The following is a 12,417-nucleotide window of genomic DNA, read 5'->3' as shown; positions in this document are numbered from 1 at the left end:
GGCGGGGAGCTGTGTGGGCCCGGGTTGCTGATGCCTTCGGAGCCTATAGGGGTTTTGAGCCCGGAACCAGTAAACCTCCTTGCTGCTCCTGTTTGGAGGTTTCATTCATTCGTTCACAGGTACTCGTTGAGTGCACGTGTCCACCACCCTTGCGCTACAGCCCGACCGCAGGTGACAGGCAGCCCCCGCAACAGGAACTCCCAGTCCAGTGAGCCCGCCAGGAGCACAGTGCGGACCTGGGGGCTGCAGAGAAAGGCAGGGCCTCCCTGAGTCTGCACGTCTGAGGGCTGCTGTCCAGCGTGTACTGAACACAGGGAACAGAATGCCTTCTCACGGGGTCGCACCAATCCTGACGTCCACAGGGTATCTGCAGACCTTTGTCCAAAAGGCAAAGCTTCCACACAGTGAGTCAGAGGGGAGGACCGTCAGGACCCCTGCGGGTGGGGCAAGCTGACACTGACCACGAACCCGAGCCGTGACCACAGCCCCTCAAGGTGCTCAGGGCGTGGAGAGGAGCAGAAGCAGCTTGTCGGAAAGGCTTCCTACGGAGTTGACATTGAACGAATACCTGGAGGAAGAGTGACAGGTGAAGAGAGAGGGGCTCAGGAGGGATGTTCAGAGGAGCCGGTGGTGACTGACAGCCCGGAGAACAGCCGGTTCCCAGCGAGAGTGCCCGAGGAGGACCCCGGGAGACCCGAGGTGGACAGCTGGCAGTGGGGCTGGTCTCTGTCCTCATGCAGCGGGAGGCCATAGAAGGGGAAGCATCCTAGGAGCTTGAACCATGAAACCAAAAAGTAGCCAACTTGGCAGCCTCCTATGAATCAGTATTTCCAAAGGAAATATTTCCACAGATGTCTTCAGTCTGACCGTTCCAAGTTTTACTACTTGTTATGGATTTTTTTATTCCAAGTTGATTTCCTCATTTCCTTTCATGGGCAAACCAACTTTGATGCCAAGAGAGAGACAGAGAGAGAGACAGAGACAGAGAGACGGAGAGAGAGAGAGACAGAGAGAGGGAGAGAGCGAGCGAGCTGTGGAGCAAGGCTCTCGGGCAGCAGCATCACTGCTCCGCTCCCCGCAGCCTGCAAGGCCCCCGGCAGAGCGTGGATCACCAGGAAGGCTGCCCGCCCCCCCACGCTCCCCTCACCCCAGGTGCCCGGGGACAGTCTTCCTGTCTGGAGTTGATGAGAACACCAGGAAGAGCAAAAAGACCAAGGTGATCATTTCTTCAGATCCTCAAGAAACGCACTTCAGCAACACCCCAGCCTCTCACTGTCAAGTTTCAGGCACTCTGTGTATGTGAGACTGGAATCCAGGTCACGACTCAACTGGACATCGCTGCCCCGGAACACTTCCCTTTTCATTTTGCCAGCACACATAGGACAATTACAAAGCAAGCGACAGGAAGGTCACATAAACCAAATCCAGCCATTCGGGCACAGCCAGAAATGTGTGATTCATGTTTGATGAGTGAACACCAGCAGGGCAGGAGCACCCTTTACAGGGAGCCGTTTGGACACAGCAGATGGTGCCTGTCAGACCCCACGGTGTGCCCAGGCTGGAGAGACTCTGGGGACAACGGGGTGCTCACGTCAGACTAACTCCTGCTGCAGACTCCTCTGTGCTTCCTGGTCAAGTGCCAGGGGGCAATTTAACCTAACTCTCCTCATGCTTGAAGTCACACCCAGCACTAAACCACTTCCTTCCCAAAGCGCCCAACTCCACCAGGCGTTTACAGAGCCCCACCCTCAGTATGTGACCACACTCCATCCTGATTTCTGGCCAGATTTCTCCCCCGCCATCCTCCAGGTGATGTCTGGTCGCCCAGGCCTGCCTTCAGCAAAGATCGGGTTAGGTCAGTTGAAACAGAATTCCCCCTCACTCCTGGGGTTTCCTCTTAGGAATCTTCCATCCACTGACCCTCTCTGCTCCTTGGCTGTAAATTCCCACTTGAACACACCAAATTCCTGGTGGAGCCCAGTCTCTCTCCCCACCATAAAATCCCATTACAGTGATCCCTATATCCATCGCGATGGCCCTGAGTAAAGTCTGTATTGCCATCTTTAACAAGCGACAGTCTGACTCTGTTTTTAACAACTTAACAATGGACAATTTTTCCTTTAACACCCACACAGTTTCTCAGGTCACCCCCAAAGTAATTCTACTCTTGCTCCAGCTGCTACATTGCACTCAAAAAGCAAAGGCCAGGCACTTAGCTTGCTCACCTTTCCTCTCCTTGGAAGCCACTTGGGGAGGAATAGAGAGAAATGAAGCGGGGTGGGTGAGGTCTGATTTAGCAAGTATTCATTCTACAGAACTGGCCTCTTCTTAGATGAGAACATTTAAAAATTTCCCCACTTACATTATTAATATCAGCACAAGGGGAACATAATCAGGGAGATAAAGCTACCACGTCTGTGAAGAATAAAAATCACCATGTGCAAATAGAATCAAATAACCATCACGTGGGGATTATTCAAGGTCACAGAGACTTTGAGAACAGCCTCTTCAATGACAGAAGGAAATGAAGTTATTGGGAAAGCTTTGGTGTGTCATGAACTAAGACCCTGTGACTATTACATTTTAATATGTTCAAGGAAAATTGACATTTATAAAGAAGAGGAAAGCCAAAGGACCAGCGGAAAAGAAGTGATGTGGGCTCAGAGGTGGGTGGGCAGAGGTGAGGTCTGAGGCCCCAGACCCAGGGTTCTTCCCCTGAGACATGTGCTCGGGATACAGAGCTGTCCTCAGCTGCCATGGGCCAGCTGTGTTTATGACATCAGCCAACTATTAGCCTCTCTGATTAAGGGTCTGGAGAGCTGGGGAAGAGTGTTTACATTGTCAATAGCACCAGCAATTTTGACAGTTTCGTGAATTGACTATAACGGTTATAAACCTGCTGTTGCTCGGAATCCACACAGCAGTTGAAGATCTGCTGAGCAGCTACTAAGGTCTGCTTTAGGGACTTGGAACCATCAGCATGGAAGATGTCCAGAAACATGTGGAAGGCAGAGCTGTGCAAGAGTTAAAGGGAAAACACAGATCACATCTAACTAGGGCAGAAACCTCCTTCCCAAACCCCCTTCCCAAGGATGTACCACCTTCCCTGAGACCCAAAGAAAAAGATTTTATGTAAGGAAAAAATTCAGCAGTGCACACACAAAAATGATCATACCAAAGGAACAGATATTAAAAGAGCTAAATGTTTTAACTCATATGATTGAGAACACAGCTGAAATAACCAGTAGGAAAGGGTGGAGCATCTAGTCTGTGACCCATATGGGTATATGGCTGAGCGAGATGCTCCAGCCCTCAGGAGCTTATAATCCCGTTGTTGGCTATAGAAAGAAAAACATGCAGGAAACAAAGGGTCATCTATTAAGGATAGAAGGCCACTGGGAGCTAAATTGTTCAATCCGAACCCTTAAGGTTGTAGTTGAGGAAAACGCATGGTCGATGAGGGCTTTATGAACAACCAAGGGCTCAGCTCCGACAGGTGAGCAGGGCTGGAGCCAAGTCACAGGAGGACAAGGCAACCGCATGGGACTCCAGGTGAGGGATGTACCTCCTCCGCTTCCAGACAAGACGCTGCCTACAAAGGGGAAGCCTGATGCTTTTTCCAAGGACATATGGAAATTAAACATCCACAAGAGAGTCACTCTCCAGAGCAATCTTCTTGGAAACGGAGGTTGGCGGCGGGTAGGGAGGGGACAGTGGAAAAGGAAGAGGTTTTTTGGCTCTTTTTTGGCCTATCCGAGAAAAATAATCTCAGCACTTCAAGTTTCTCTCGCAAAGACGATTATCTAGTTTGTTCATCCATCTTCAAAGAAGGAGCATGACAGGGTTTTGAGCGTGACAGCCTTGTTGGAATCATAACAACTACTCTGATGGAGCTCTGTCTGCCAGGTACTTATGATAACAGCACCTACTTCATGGGGCTAGTGAGAGCTAAATGGAGTCATTCCTCTGAGCTTGGTCTCTTCCTCGGCAAAATGAGGAATATTGTCAGGGAATTTATGAGGCCACACAGCAGGGCAGCCTTATGGATGGAGGTCAGAGGTTAAGCTAGTGTGTTTCCAGGGGCAGCAGAGGCTGCATCGCTAATGTTTCAGTTAGCAGCTGGCTCCGTCTAACCTACTCGGCTCTCTCGAAGGGGGACACCTTGCGGGGGACACTGCCCTGTAGCCGCCAGTATCTCTCTGGAATGGCCTCTGGTCTTCCTGGCCTGCTGGCCCTGCCACAGGGATGGTGGCCCGCCGTGAAGGGTTTAGGATTCCAGAGCCTTCCGAAGCGCTCTGGGTCCTAGAGTTGGGGTGGGTGTAGGTTTTTCCCCAGCCACAGCTCAAGCCTGGCTGACTGGCCCCCCTCCACTCCCACGAGGCCGCCCCCAGCACGGTAGGGAGCAGGCCAGCTCTGCAGCAGACCCCAGGGGGCTCTAGAGGACCCTGTGGGCCTGGTGGTGTGGGCTCCAGAGCTCAGTTCCCCCAACGTCATCAGCTAACAGGGAAAGGAAAATTGCCACCACTGTGTCATACCACTCACACCCATTAGGATGGTTGCCATAAAAAGATAGAAAATACCCAGCATCATAGGATGTGGGTCAAACAGAACTCTCACATGCTGCCTTATGGGTATGACCACCCTGGAAAGCTGCTGGCGGAATCTAATAAAATTGCAGCCACGCAGCCCAGATGACCCAGAAGCCCCACTCCGAGGCCTGCACCCACCAGAAATGCACACACATGCTCCCGGAAACCATGTAGAAGGAGCTCCCGGCAGCAGTACCCTTAACACTCCCCAACCGGAATGCCCATTAACAGAACAGAATGAGTCAATGTCGTGGTGTGTTTACACAAAGGCATATCCTGAAGGGAATGGAGGAACAGCCTACAACCGTGCTCGACCACTGAGCAGGAGAGGCCAGACCCAAAAGAGCACGGCCTGCACGATGTCCTGTTAAAGGGTAGAAAACAGACAGAGCTCATCTATGGTACAGAAATCAGGAGAGTAGTTAGTTCTGGAGGTGAGGGGAGAGAGCCTGGAAGGAAACTGGAGGGGGCTTCGGGCTCCAGCGATAGCCTGCCTCTCAATCTGAGTGCTGCCCACAGTGGAGGGTCCACGTGCTCACCATGTCTACGCTTTCTGTTTGTAGATTTTACCTTAAGGGGCGCAAACACAAGCATGTGAGGAATGGGTAGGGACAATGGTTTCGCAAGAGACGGAGTGAGACAGAGAGAAGGAAAGAGCTGAGAGGCCCCACATACACGACACGGGGAGGCGTCGGCCCAGCCCGTCCCAGGCCATCATGTCACCTGTGCCAACAGATCCTCCGGGGAGGCACTTCTCAGATTACCTGTCACAGAGCAGCGAGGACAAGGCCGCACAAGCAGGCGAGGGATGAGTCCAGAGGGGCTGCAAAGCCCAGCAGAGGCCTCTAGACTTAACCAAGTGGGGAGTGGGTGCTCTCCAGAAATCTGATCTGGGAACGTTAAGATGGAACCAGACACGTCAGCGGCTATCAGCTCAATGACCTCCAAGAATGGCCTGCCTGCTGGGAGGTTATTGAAAAGCCGCCACACATATATTATGGTTTCTAGGTTTCTAAATAAGTTCCCCAATGCCCCAGCTCATGACTTCAAACCACAGGACAAAAATTTCTAAAGTTGATGGAGAAATTCTCCGTGTTTCAGAAGTATTATATTATTTGAAGGAAAAATACAGCTTTTTATAAACCAAGCTATAAAATAGGCTTTTGAAATAAGCTTTGAAAGGGATGGCAGGATTAGAAAAAAAGGCCAGATTCCCTATAGGTCAGGTCAGCAAAAATCTATGCCGAGGTTCAAAGTCCCAGAGGCGAGCTTGCTGCATTCATGCTTACAGGAAGAGCTTCGGGTGGGAACACTATAAATTATTTATATTTATAAAATGTATGGTCACAGTGTGCACAAGCTGAGTGCCGCGACCATGGGTGTTGACCATGAGACTCTGATCACCATTTGGACGTGGGGGGTCCCAGGGGAGAAGAAGACACTCCTTGGTTACAGGGAGAAACGAGAAAACAAATTCTTTATGGGTGTTTACCTGGACACCAGGAATAGCATTCATGCTAACCTTGGCCTGGACTCAGATTTGAGGTCTGACCTCTGCAAACTTCTGTGGCTCCCCTGCCCCTCGGTCAGCAAAGCAGCATCCTACCAGTGTGCGGAGCAAAAAAAGCCTTGGGCTGGAAGTCAGGAGGTAAGGACCTTAACAGCCTAACACCTGGGACAGCCCTGGTTTATATCTGCTGTCTTCATGTAATTCCCAAAAGCATCCCCTTTTCTTCTCAAAGTGACCCAGTCTTTGAGATGTAAATTATATGCAGATGTACGTTGCAAAAACCCCAACTCCTTCCTGTCTCAGCATCCTTTCCAATGTGACTTTTCAGCTTCTCCATCAAAACATGGAATCTTTTTCCCCTTCTGGAACCCAGATTCATCTTACCACCTGGCTTTGGCCAATAAAACACAGAGGGAGTGATGAGTGATGTGTGCATTCCGCGCCGAGGCCTCAGCCTACCTCGAATGTTTTCACTGTTTCTCTTGGAGCCCTGCCCAGCTGCCATGAGAACGAGCCTGAAGAAGCCCTCCGGAGACTGAAAGACCCTGTGGTGCAGAGGTAAACCCTCCCGCCCGAGGCCCTGCCAGCACACCAAGCCCCACAGGACCTGGTACCTGCTGGGAGATGCGTGGTTCAGTCCAGTCAACACCAGAAACCGCACGCAGCTGAGCCAGCTCACAGTTATGACCTGTAGGGTGGTTAGCTGAATCAATGTTTTAAATCACTAAGTTCCAGGTTATCTGTTATGCGTCAAAAGCAACTGATAGAAACAGTCACTCCAGTGCTAATCAGCACTTTGTCTATAGCTGTCCCTGTGAACTTGGGCGAGTCCTTAACTGCTGGCATTGAATCTTAAGTGAAGAATAAATGCATTTTGTCAACGGGGAGCTAACACTGCCTGTATTCGTTTTTTATTGTTGCCGCAATGAATCAGCAAAAATTCAGTGGCATGAAAGAACATTACAGGTCTGGAGGTCAGAGGTCCCAAGTCAGTCTCTCTGGGCTAAAGTTAAGGTATTGGCAGGGCCCGTTCCTTCTGGAAACCCTTGGGGAGAACCCATCTCCTTGCTTTTCTGGCTTCTGGAGGCCACATGTGTCCCTTGGCTTGTGATCCTTCCTCACATCACTGCAACCCTCTTGCTTCTGTCTGAAACCCCACTTCCTGTCTGAGCTCCTGCCTCCCCCTGACACAGGTCCTTGTGATTGCAGATGGCCCAGGATAATCTCTCCAGATTCTTAACTCATCACACCTGCAAAGTCCCCTTTGACATGTAAGGTAACATCCACAGTTTCCAGGACTAGGACTGGGCATCTCTGAGGCCATGACTCAGCTACCACATTGCCCAGGGACTCAGGGCATGTTCAGCACCCAACTGAGTCCTGAGGAAAGAGCACTGCAAAGAGCAGCTCCTGCTTTGAAGTCAGCAAGTTGGACTGGAATGATTTCCATGGATTCCTGAGCAATAATAATTGAGTATTCTTCACTTCTGTGCTGCCACAACTGCTCCGTACATAGTACATGTCATTGCCCGAAGGGCGTTACGAGAACCAACATTGTTCATTAAAGGCTTGAAGTCCAAGGGCAAGTGTTTCCCAGGGCCCCACCTTAAGCCAGTCCTTTAGCCAGGATGTGTCACATTCTACAGTCTGTACCTGAGGCAGGGATGGTTTCGCCAAGGCAGCTGGAAAGAGAAGTGGAAACTGAATGAGAGGGCAAATGTAAACTCCAGTCTGGGAGGAGGGATGTTCTAAATATAAGCTATTTGTTCAAGTGACACACTGTTGAGCAATCACCTATTTGTGGGGGAAGGTGCAAGAGAGGGCAGAGAATGGGAGAGAGAGCAAGAAAAGGATGAGGCATCGGAGAATGGGAGAGACAAGAACAAAGTGGAAGACAGGAGGAACAGCTCGGTTTAGAAAAGAGAATCTTATAAAATACCAAATGGCAGGGGAAACACGTGCAGGCAGCTCAGGCAGAGGGAGAGGCGGGGCCACCACCCTGGTTGTCCTGCTGGGATCCACAGGCATTTGTATCCATCACCACCCCATCTCCTTTTGTGGTTAATTACTTTTGAAGAAGCATTTATCCTCAGTAGAAAAATATTGGAACATTAAAATATTTACATTTCTAGAAATGGTAGATGCTTGTCAAACTCGAATTGGGAAGGAAAACACATGCTACTAAGAGAGAATCTAGAACTAAAAGTCAGATTCTCCTTCCCTGGGGATCCTTGATGCATGAGGATCCTGTGAAACATCCAATGTGTGGAAGACTCACAACGTGAATCAGAATAACAAGGACAATAACAATAATAATAGCAACTAAAATTTGCTGAGCACATAATATGCTATGTACTAGGCTAGGAATTCTATCTGCACTACCTCATTTGATCCTGAAACAACACTGAGGGCTAAGTTCTGGACATCCTTCTTTTAAGATAAAGGACAAAGAATAAGATAAAGGATAAAGAACAGAGACTTCCTGGTTCTCATGGGGTAACTGCAGCTGTCCAGATAAGAGTATATCCACACATCTGACAAAAACACACAAATAACAAAGGAGTTCAAGTGAAACTACCCTTAAAAACATGATACAGCATGTCGTCCTCAAAAGGAGAAAAGTCCTAAAACTATAATTATCATGTAAGTAGGAAAAGAAGTATCAGAAACAAACTTGAGACAGCCCTAGAATCCATGCTGAAGTAGAGAATCAGAGAGAAACTACACAGGAAATAGAAGAGAATAGCAGGGGACTGCCTAGTTGTGGGAGAACATGGATAAAGTCACCCCCAGAGAGATGCATCCACCCTGGTTGAAGAAATTCTGAGAACAGCTCTGAGACCTGGTGGATCTGAGAACTGGCTAAAAGGGACAGGAAAGAAAGGACTTGAAAGTGTTTGGAATTTGAGATGGAAATTTGGGGAAAGCACATTCTAGAAGAGGGGGAAGAACTTGTGAGGGGGAGAGAGGAAGCAAGAGGTAGAAATTAAGGATCCTATAGAAACAAAAAGAAATCACAGAATCAGGTAACATCCCCTCCCCCAGAAGGTAACATTTGTTGAAGAAATTGAACTTCACTACACTCAGAGAAGAGGTACACTGGAATTAGGAAACTTAGTAAGCCATGCAAATGCCTTACTCCTGACTTAAAAAAAATCATCTGTTATTGCTGGTCCAGGAAAATATAATGCATTTCAAATAACAGAAAATGGCAGTTCTTACACAAACATGTAAGAGGAAAACGGAACATGAGACTCTGATAAAAATTGTCCAGTCCTCTCCCAATTCCGCAAAAGAGCAGGGGAAAACTCAACCTCCCAACCTACATCAAGTATCATAGATATCCTTGAACAAAATTTTGAAGGTACTAAAAATATCTGAAGATGTGTCAAGAAATTGGGAAATCAAAAAAAAGCTTCCTCCAAGACAGAAAGAAATATGAGTTGATCAAACTCAGGAAAGAAACTGAAAATCATCTCAAAAATTAAGATTAAATTATAAGGGGCTCAAGGGAAAATATTTTATTGAAAATATAATGAGAAGCACTGAGGAGAGGAATAAATGTAGCCAAAATGATGAAAATGGAACTAAGAGAAGGTAAAAGGGATCAGAGAGAAAGTGAGATAGATGTAAAGGTAAGAAAAGAAGATCCAACAGACATATAATTGAAATCCTAGAAAACACAAAAAACTAAACAGCACTAATCTTTAAAACTATAATCCAAGGATACTTTCTTGAAATAAAAGAACAAAATATATACCTTGAAAGGACCAACTGCATACCTTAAAATATTGAACCAGAATAGCCAACTATGAGACATACTTCATTAAAACAAACATACTTTAAAGATAAAGGGGAAAATCCTTCAGTTCTCAAGGTTAGAGGCCAAGCTGTTTATAAAGCAGAGGACATCACTTGGATTTAGACTTCTTGGCAGCAATACACAAAGCAAAACAAAAGTAATCTTTAAAGTCTCAAGAAAATGTGAGCCAAGGAATTTTATATTAAGCCAAATAGTCTTTCAAATATCAAAGGTATTGAAGCAGTTTTTAAAATGCAAGATTTCTAGAAACACAACATTCAGGAATCCTGCCTAAGGAGTCCACTTAAACATGAACTTCATCTAACCAAGAGATAACTAGGGAGATTTTGACAAAAAATGTGTTGGTGAGCACTGAATTTATTTCTGTATAAAGACCAAGACAAACATAAGGACAAGCATGGAGAAATAATATGAATCTTATATGCTATGACAAAGAAATGACAAAACCAAAAACCTAGGAGGAGGGAGAGAGAAAAGGAAATGTAAAATAAGTTTAGTAATTGCCACATAGACAATGTAGTAAAAAATATCAAATCAAATACAATATACCAAAGTTAGCCAAGGGGAGAGGAGACATTTTTTATTCTTATAAAGAACACTACTAAAATAAAAAAACTTAAATACCATAAATATAAAAATAAATATACATTATCCTGAGAGCGAAAAGATAACCCACTGAATGTGAAAACATTTTTTCCAAATTATATATCTGATAAGGGTTTCATATCCACAATACATAAGAACTCCTATAACTCAATAACAAAAAGACAAACAACAAAATGGGCAAAGGATTTAAATAGACATTTCTCCAAAGAAGATATAGCCAAATGGCCAATAGCACATGTAAAATGCTCAGTGTCATTAGGGAAATGCAAATCAAAACCACAATGAGATGCCACTTCATACCTACCAGGATGACTATAAACAAAAATATGGAAAATGATACATTAGCAAAGATTTAGAGAAATTGGAACCCTCAATTTCTGCTGAGAAATCTTTAATTGCTTGTGGGAATATAAAACAATGCAGCCTCTGTGGAAACAGTTTGGAAGTTCCTCGAAAAGTTGAACATAGAATTATCATATGACCCAGCAACTCCACCCTTACATATATACCACATATAAACTGAAAATGACTAAAACAGATACTTGCATGCAAATGTTCATGCAAGTGTTATTTACCATAGCCCCAAAGTGGAAAAAACCTGTGTCCATCAAGAGATGAATAATAAACAAAATATGGTGTGTACATACAATGGAATATTATTCAGCCATAAAAAGGAACGGAGTTCTGACACAGACTACAACATGGGTGAACCTTGAAGTCATCGTGCTAAGTGAAATAAATGAGATGCAAAAGGATGTACACTGTATGACTCCACTTGAAGCATTCAGAATGGGCAAATTCATAAAGACAGAGAGTACAATAGAACAGAGGGTAATGGGAGCTGGGGGAGAGGAGAGAGGGGAGTTATTGCTTAAAGGGGATAGAGTTTTCATGTGGGATGTTGAAAAAGCTTTGGAAATACTGGTGATGGTTGCACAACACTGTTAACATAATTAATGCCACTAAATTGTACACCTAAAAGCGATTAACATGGCAACTTTTCTGTTAATATGCACTTTACTGCACACTCACAGAAGCAACTTAAAATCCAGACAGAAAGCAGCCTGGAGGTTGCCAGGGACTGGAGGGAGAGCAAGATGGGGAGCAAGCACTTGGTGAGTTTAGGGCTTCCTTTTAGGGGATGAAGCGTCTGGGACTGGGCAGTCCCACTGTGGTGGCACAACACTTGAGGTGCACTAAATGCCAACCAACTGTTCGCTTTCCAATGGCTGACTTTATATTATGAGTGAGTTTTACCCCAGTTTTATTTCTTTTAATTGGAGTATAGTTGATTTACAATATTGGGTTAGTTTCTACTGCACAGCAAAGTGATTCAGTTACATATATATATATATATATATATATATATATATATATATATATACACTTATGTATATATATACCCATACATATATATACACATATATACACATACATACACACACATATATATATATATATATATATGCTTTTTCTGGTTCTTTTCCATTATGAATTATTACAGGATATTGAACATAGTTCCCTGTGCTATACAGTAGGTCAGTCCTTGTTTATCTAGTTTATACATAGTCGTTTGTATCTGTTAATCCTAAACTCCTAACTTATCTCTCCCCTCCTTACCCTTTGGTAACTGTAAGTTAGTTTTTCTATGTCTGTGAGTCTGTTTCTGTTTTGTAGATAACTTCCTTTGCACCACTTTTTTAGATTCCACATATAATTGATATCATATGATATTTGTCTTTGTCTGACTTACTTCAGTTAGTATGATAATCTCTAGGTCCATCCATGTTACTGCAAATGGCATTATTTCATTCTTTTTTGTGGCTGAGTAATATTCTGTTGTATATATGTACCACCTCTTCTTTACCCATTCATCTGTTGATGGACAC

This window comes from Mesoplodon densirostris, chromosome 20 (genome assembly GCF_025265405.1).
Source record: "Mesoplodon densirostris isolate mMesDen1 chromosome 20, mMesDen1 primary haplotype, whole genome shotgun sequence".
NCBI lineage: Eukaryota > Metazoa > Chordata > Mammalia > Artiodactyla > Ziphiidae > Mesoplodon > Mesoplodon densirostris.
Note: the sequence above shows the minus strand (reverse complement) of the source record.